The sequence below is a fragment of the Aplysia californica genome, unplaced genomic scaffold (genome assembly GCF_000002075.1).
Source record: "Aplysia californica isolate F4 #8 unplaced genomic scaffold, AplCal3.0 scaffold00058, whole genome shotgun sequence".
In the NCBI taxonomy this organism is placed as follows: domain Eukaryota; kingdom Metazoa; phylum Mollusca; class Gastropoda; order Aplysiida; family Aplysiidae; genus Aplysia; species Aplysia californica.
Window position 1 is genome coordinate 659,986 of NW_004797328.1, and position 7,896 is coordinate 667,881.

Sequence of the window (7,896 nt, forward strand, 5' to 3'; positions counted from 1 at the left end):
GGGGGGGGGGGCATTACCAGAAGGAAAAGTACAAAATTGTGCCTTCCTGCCCGCCTTTAACGGAACAATAAATTTGAGAGAGGGGCTGGACCCGTAACCCCCGAGTTAAGAGAATGAATGTCTCTCCATTCTTACTACTTCAACCTATTCCCCTACTTACATTGTATTATAAGCGCACCAACACCACCACAACCCTTGTTTTGATCCTCATCGAGATAAGACGCCGCATATCATTGCAGGTTGTTGTCGATGTCCTAAGTGCTTGTCATTTGATATGAGATTGTTGCATGAGTAGCAAGTTGTGCTGACTTTGAACAAACAGGATCATTTATCCATCTACTTGCTGTTGAAATTAGACCCCCCCCCAAAAAGTACCAGCTCAGCTACCACCTCTACACTGGTGACACAGATAAAACAGGTTTTTTTTATTTATGCGATACCGATGAATGTGTAGAAATAGAAGAGAAATGCATTGAGAAAAGGAAGAAATGGATGTGTGAAAAAAATCAAAACTCAATTATGAAAGAAAAAGAAACCATCCATTTGGAGGTTTAAAAAAATCTTGAAGAGAGTAATAGAAGCCATTTAGAATTCGAAGATAAAAGTACATCATTTTCCAGCATAGCCAAGAACCTTGGTATCTTTTCACATTCTGATATCTTCATGAACAAACAAGTTAACCATGCCATTCGACGTAAGTACCTTGATCTCAGAGGAATCTGTAAGAATAGACCCCTTATTTTAACCTACTCATATTCCAGGCATGCTCTCTATCTCTCTCAACTTGATAAAACTTGACTATCTAAATTTTGCCTTGTCTGGTCATGATATATCATGTCAGAAAATGAAGAAATTGCAGGTGGCCCATAATAACATAACACGGCATGATACATGTTGAAGAGAAAGTAGAAAGACCTTGTCTCAGACATTTTAAAAGCTCTGCAATGGTGTCTGGAAAAACATCCGTTGTAATGTTTCTACCATCTGTTGAAAATGCCTTAACATTAATGCTTCATTCAGGCTTTTAATGCCGTATGTTATATCCTGTCAGGTAAGGTCTCCCAAGAGTCGCATCGAACTTCTAAGTCCCTAGAATGAAATTACGATCTGTGGTGAGAGAAGTTTTTCGTATTTTGGTCTTAAAATTTGGAACTCCTCGCCCTAAAACCATAGGGAAATAAGAAACCATACGTACAGACCAAGCGATTGTTTTAGACTCATTTATTTATATCTTATTTGAAGTCGGTTAACACGTCTGGGGGTGAAGAAGTCCTTTCGTGCTAGTAATACATGTACTAAGTAATCTAAAAAGTAGGTCAAGTTATGAAAATTACATTTTGATCCTTCAAGTCGTGTTCACAGTACCCACGTTAAAACATAGAAGATTGGCATTTTCCCCTGACCCCGTGGCGTATTTTATTTATCCTTTGTTTTTTGTTGTTGAAGTGTAGGTCTGTGCTAACAAAAAGCTGCAACAAAAAAGATTATTGTATTGACTCAATATCAGAGAAATCGAGCCTCAAGCGTACTCAGCGCTATATGAAAACGTTTTGTCCGTCGACCTGCTGTTACTGAACAGCAAAAACATAACTGCGGAGCATGCCAAAGGCTCAATTTGGCGTATCATCATCATCATCATCATCATCATCATCATCATCATCATCATCATCATCATCATCATCATCATCATCATCATCATCATCATCATCAACTCCTCTACCGTAGTCATGTTCATCATCAATGTCGTTTCAGCACATTTGCCATCATTGCGACCATCATCAAGTGTTTAACGATGTTCATAGCTAACAACATCGATGTCTCCCTCCATTTTGAGAGTCACGACTAGCCTAATGTTACTAATAACAAGAAATTATCTTCCTTTGTCTGTTTGGAGCATAGATTTACACTACAGTCTGGAGCAACCGAACGAGAACTCATTACGTGGTCCTTTATCCAAGACTCCCTCCTCACACACAGTACGTACTCAGAGTGGGACTGCGAGAGTAGACAAGGGTGGTAACTACACTTGAGGGGCAGTGAGATATAGTTGATATGTGTTGTTACCTCCCCTGTCAGAGCCAGGTCTCCTGAGGTGGAAAGGAAGTGACGAGAACACCAAAAAAGAACGAAAAGAAGTAAAATGATACTACTACTACTACTACTACTACTACTACTACTACTACTACTACTACTACTACTACTACTACTACTGTTATGCTCATAATATGCCTAATATTTTGGGTGGTTTTACAGGAGAGAGAAAAACATTGCTTTATGATTTGTCTCCCCATGTCATAATTACTCTACATGTTCCCATAAAACACTGAATGCAATTTTTAAATTGTGTATCAATTCATTGATTCATAACTGTCCTTCGATATATATATATTAGATTAAGTTAGGCATTTTGCATGCAAGCGAATGAATTAGGTATTATTTTGACGGTGAGTTAGGCCTTTTGTATTAACAGATTTCAGCTGGACATTGTTTTCTTAGCAAGTGAGCCATTTTCTTGTCTCTTGCTGTGGAGTCAGTCTTGAAACAATTATGATTTTATTTTTTCATACTTAAAAAAACAAACAATTGTTTTTTTTTCAGCAGAGAAGGCACACCAAGTGAGAAAATGTATTTCTTGTGCTTTAATCAAGTAATTATTAAAATATATTTCCTTACTGATCCAGATATGTAGATTCTAAAAACTTCTAACTGATTTTTATGGTGTATAAAATTTAATTTCAATGCCATGGACTTAAAATACATTTTGTTTTTATTTGTTTTAGTAGACATTTTACGGCGCTTGCATCTGCATAAGGTCATATGAGCGCCAAGGGGTGGATGTCAACAGAGAAGTCCAAACGGGGAATCAGGCTTACTCTGCTCACCTCTCTGGCTTTAACAGCACAAAGTCTGCTTTGACTATCAAGGCACCCCGGAAATAGCGGGTCACAAGAGTGTGACAAACATACAAAAGAAGTAGAGAGAGAAAAATGACGAAATTAAGGATTAGGAAAGAAAAAGCAGCAGTTCTCCGCATGCAGTTCAGGTACAGTTATGAGCATGACACTGATGATTCAGCTCATTTACAATTCTACTGAGCATAAGAACACGTCAAAGCCCCCCCCCCCCCTTTCCCTTTGGGAATGGCCTACAGACAACTTCAGTCAGTAGCACCGCCCCGGGTGGTATACATTTTGTGTAGCCTACAGGCGTTACTTTTCTACATAGAGCGTTGAATCTCCTGTTTATGTGGTTAAAGGGGGGGGGGGGGTAGGGGGGGCTACACCTGAAGGGTATATCGCTTTTTAGTGGATCTATCAAATTTTACATACATAACAAGCATAGTTTGATGGGTTAGAGTTATCTTTTCCTGGTTTTGGGATTGGTAGAATAGTGGCAAGACGCCAACTGTTCGGAAATGGTTGAGAAAGCCAGAGTTTATTGTAAATATCAAGGAGTAATAGGAGTGTTTCGACTGGAAGACGTTTGATGATTTCGTTGTGTATTTGATCAGGGCCTGGAGCTGTGTTTGATAGTTCTGCAATATTACATTTTAATTCACTAAGAGAAAAGCTGCAATTATAGTTTTCTTCATTTGAAGAGGTAAAATCAACAGTTGTCTTTTCAGAAGACATTTTTACTTTTTTGAATTCAGGGTTGTAATTGTGGGTAGAGAAATTTCCGGAAAGAGTTGATGCTGTACAATCAGCTACTGTTTTTTCGGTTTCTACGAAGGAGTTATTCGGTTTTAGGATGTGTTTGATTGTGTCTTTTTAAGTACCTTTTAATTTCTTTATCATCTTCCAGACTTTGTGCATTGGTGTGTTGTTGTTTATTTTAGAAACATAATTTCGAAAAGATGGTTTTTTTGGCCATTCTGATTATTCTGCGTGCTTGGGCTCGCGCAATTTTGAAATTAGTGAGGCCTTCGTTTGTTTTAGAGTTGACGAACTTCCTGAGAGCTGATTTTTTGGCCGCAACAGCTTTTTGGCAGCCTTCAGTGAACCAACATTTATTTTTTTCTTTTGTGTTTGGTGGATAATTTTGGTATGTGTTTTTGAACGATTTCGAGAAGGGTTTCATGAAATCGTTCAAAAGTGTGTGTTTTGAGATGGATTGAGTTTCTCCAGACATTCCATGTGAAACCCGTCCCAGTCCGCTCTTTTAAGATTGAAACGGTCTGGGATAGGAGTTCGTGTGGAATGCCTGAAATTAGGTTGAAGGGGAAGTGGTCCGATCCGTGTGGGTCGTCCAGGACCGACCACTGAAAGTCTGGAATTAGGTCAGGATCACATAGGGTTAAATCTATGGTTGAAAAGTTTAGGTTGTTTGAATTCTGAAATGTTGGGGAACTGTCGTTAAAAATACTAGTATTGGTTTTTATTAAGAAATCTTCTATGATTTTACCTTTAGTGTCAGTTGGTTCATTTCCCCAAAGAGGGCTATGGGCATTAAAATTTCCCAACATGATGAAGGGTTGTGGGAGCTGGTCTCTGAGGTTTATTAGTTCTCTTAAAGATAGAGGATAATTTGGAGGGATGTATATTGAACAGATAGTTATAGGACGGTGTAGGGTGACCCTGACCGCAACTGCCTGAAGTGTTGTGTTAAGTTGTATACTGACGGTCATTAAAAACGCACCATTTTGGATTGAGCACATTCTGGACTAAAATCTATCCAGTGACATCAATTGAGGTTGACAAAAGTTCACGGGCAACAGAGGTTACCGATCACACAAAATTTGAAGTTCCCAGTTCAAAACTGTCAATGCGCACGTGCAACATGCAAAAATTCGATGTGTTGACCTCAAACCTAAACTTTGTTCAACGAGACACATTTTTTAGCTGTTAGGGAGAGATTATATTCGCCCACAACAAAAACTGACATTCTTTACTCTGTGTGACGGATATTTTTCTGCGTAAATAATGCCGCGACTTTCCATGCAAGAACGTGAAAAGGCAATTGGAATGCCCCAAGCCGGAATGGCAGCACGGCAAGTTGCCAGGCGCATGAACTGTAGCCACTCGACTGTAATCCAGTTGTCTCAGCGAAATGCAGCTACTGAATCTACAGCAGATCGGCAACGGAGCAGCCAACCACGAGTTACAACACCAGTGTAAGACCGTTACATTCGCCAACGTCACTTTCGTGACCGTTTCCTGCCAGCACGGGAAACAGGTCGTCAAGTGGTTGGTCGGCGTTGACCAGTATCTGAATGGGCGTGCTACGCCGTTTGCGGGAAGCAGGACTTGCAGCCAGACGCCGGTACGTTGGTTCTGTCCGACATAGAGGCACCGTCAACAACGTTTGCAGTAGACCAGGCAGCATTTACAGTTGACGAGAGTCGATTTGCCCTCTTGCATGCTGATAGGAGAAGAAGAGTCTGGAGACGCCCGGCGAGCGCTACCCCAACTGTTGCATGTTGGAGGACGATAGATGGGGAGGAGGCAGCGTCATGGTATGGGGAGTATTCAGCCACGATTATTGCACACCACTGTACTTTTTTGACCAGCCTGTGAATGCCAACACGTACCAGCAGGTTTTAAAGAACCACGTCGTGCCGTTATTTGGTCAACACCCAGAGCTGCAGTTATTCCAACACGACAACCCCCACCACACCGCTCGACCCATCACTGCTTTTCTGCAGGCAAACAACATTGATATCCTGCCTTGGCCATCACTGTCTCCTGACATGGCACCAATTGAGCATGTATGGGACGAGCTTGGCTGCCGTTTGTCTCGTGGAAGACCTCTACACAATCTCCAAGAGCCGGGGCGTTCTTTAACAAATGAGTGGGTAAAGATTCCACAGGTGTTCTTTCAGGCTCTTGTCAGTTCCATGAAAAGACGCTACCAATCCTGTACAATGTATTAAGGCCAATGGAGGACAATCACGATACTAAAGCAGGTGTTAAACACTCAATTTATTGCTCTGATTTTTGAAAAATGACTTTTGTTACTTCATATTTTTGTGCTCGCAGTGCCATTTGACCTTTTCATTTCATTTCAGCTGTGAAAGTTTACAAAATGACCATAGAATGCAATGGTATACAATCTGTTTTAAAAAATAAACACATCACCACTACTTGAATTGTTTTGTAAGTGGTGCGTTTTTAATGACGTCAGTATATTTTTCTGTGTAGTGTTTGGTTATTTATTAAAATGGAGTTGCCCCCAGAGGCGATTTGGTTGTCGGTGTATATTTGGTTGTAAGTTTGATAGTTTTTTTATGTGAATGTGGGTGTTGGCAATTTAGTTTCTTGTAGACAGATTACATTTGGGGTGTGTGAGGTCAAAAGATATGAGAGTTCTGCCTGGTTTTCACGTAAACCGCGAATGTTCCACTGAAGAACTGCCATTTTTATTTATTTTGAGGGCACGGGTTCGGTACATTTTTTTGGGGTCGTTGGTGACCTTTGTCTTTGTTTTGTTTTGCTGCGGTCACGGTGGACCGCAGCTTTTTTTTTTGAAGGAGAGTGGTCTAGAGGCAAAAAATCACAATGATTTAAAGTCAGAGCCACTAATGCAAATGTAATTTTCTTCAAGTAAAAAAAATAGCAAACACAGTCATATAACAGATTTAGTTTTAATTATAAACAAACGTTTAGCTCTTAAGGTTATTTTCAGGACCACAAGGCTTCAGACGCCACTCCAGTTTGTGTGTATGTTTGAGTGTATGTTTGAGTGTGTATGTTTGTGTGTGTATGTTTGTGTGTGTGCATGTGTGTATGTGTGTGTGTGTGTGGGGGGGGGGGGGGGAGTGGGGGGTATGAGTGGGTGGGCGTTGGTAGGAGCACTGGTCAGGGAGGGAGGAAGAGATACAAACATAGTTTTGTTTATGAAAAACGCATTCCGTCCTACCCAATTATTCTTGAAAGAAATATCGTTATTCATCTCTACCCCCCCTCCTCCTCCTCTCTCTCTCTCTCTCTCTCTCTCTCTCTCTCTCTCTCTCTCTCTCACACACACACACACACACACACACACTCCATATATATATATATATATATATATATGGAAGTTGTTAGGGGACTGTGCAGTCCCCTAGCGCTGCTTTATGCACTGGGGTACTGCAGTCCCCTAGTGCTGCTTCATGCACTGGGGTACTGCAAAGAAACAACCTTTGAACTTTGGATCGAGGTTAACAAGCCATCATGAGACAGATCTAGATCCCGCTGATACATATTATCTAAATCTAGTTAAGTTAATTAGTATGGGGGGAAGTAGGGGGGGGGGAGGAGGAAAATCTTGATTTCGAGTCAAACACTGTTTATTTAAGGCGAATGTATCATTTATATCGACAGGTTTATTGATCTATCTTGAATAGTAGTACTTATGATGACATGGACTGTCCCCTACACTACAAGGTAGGTCTACTCTTTTTCAATTTAAGAAAATGCAGTCTGTGCTTATAATATCTAGGCTTAGATCTAGGTCTAGTTTAGGTACAGTCCCCTAACTACTTCCTTCCCTATAACACAACAATTGCTGTACACTTTGAAAAAATTAAGCTTTTCCTCGTTACAATTGTGTAATTTGTTTGTTTTTCCGAGTATTTGGAGCTAGAGAATCGCCGTGGAAAACGAAGCCACTCGCGGTTGGAATGCGGGGACCGCTGGTTAAAAAATTAACACCCAAGCATTCGAAAGCTTTGAAGAAAGAGTGATGATTAAATTACTCTTTTCATAGGCAAACAACTGCTTTAGAGCTTTTAACGGGGCCTCCCGTAGTATATTTTTGGCCTTTGGTGTTTAAATAGAAAGCCTTTTAAAAGATCATTTTTAATCGAAATTAAAAATATTAACAATTGAAAGAACAGTTCTTTTTCTATTAGAATAAAGTAATCGGCTTTTATCATTTTGTATCAATCCTTCCGCCAAACTTCAGGGAGCTCAGTAT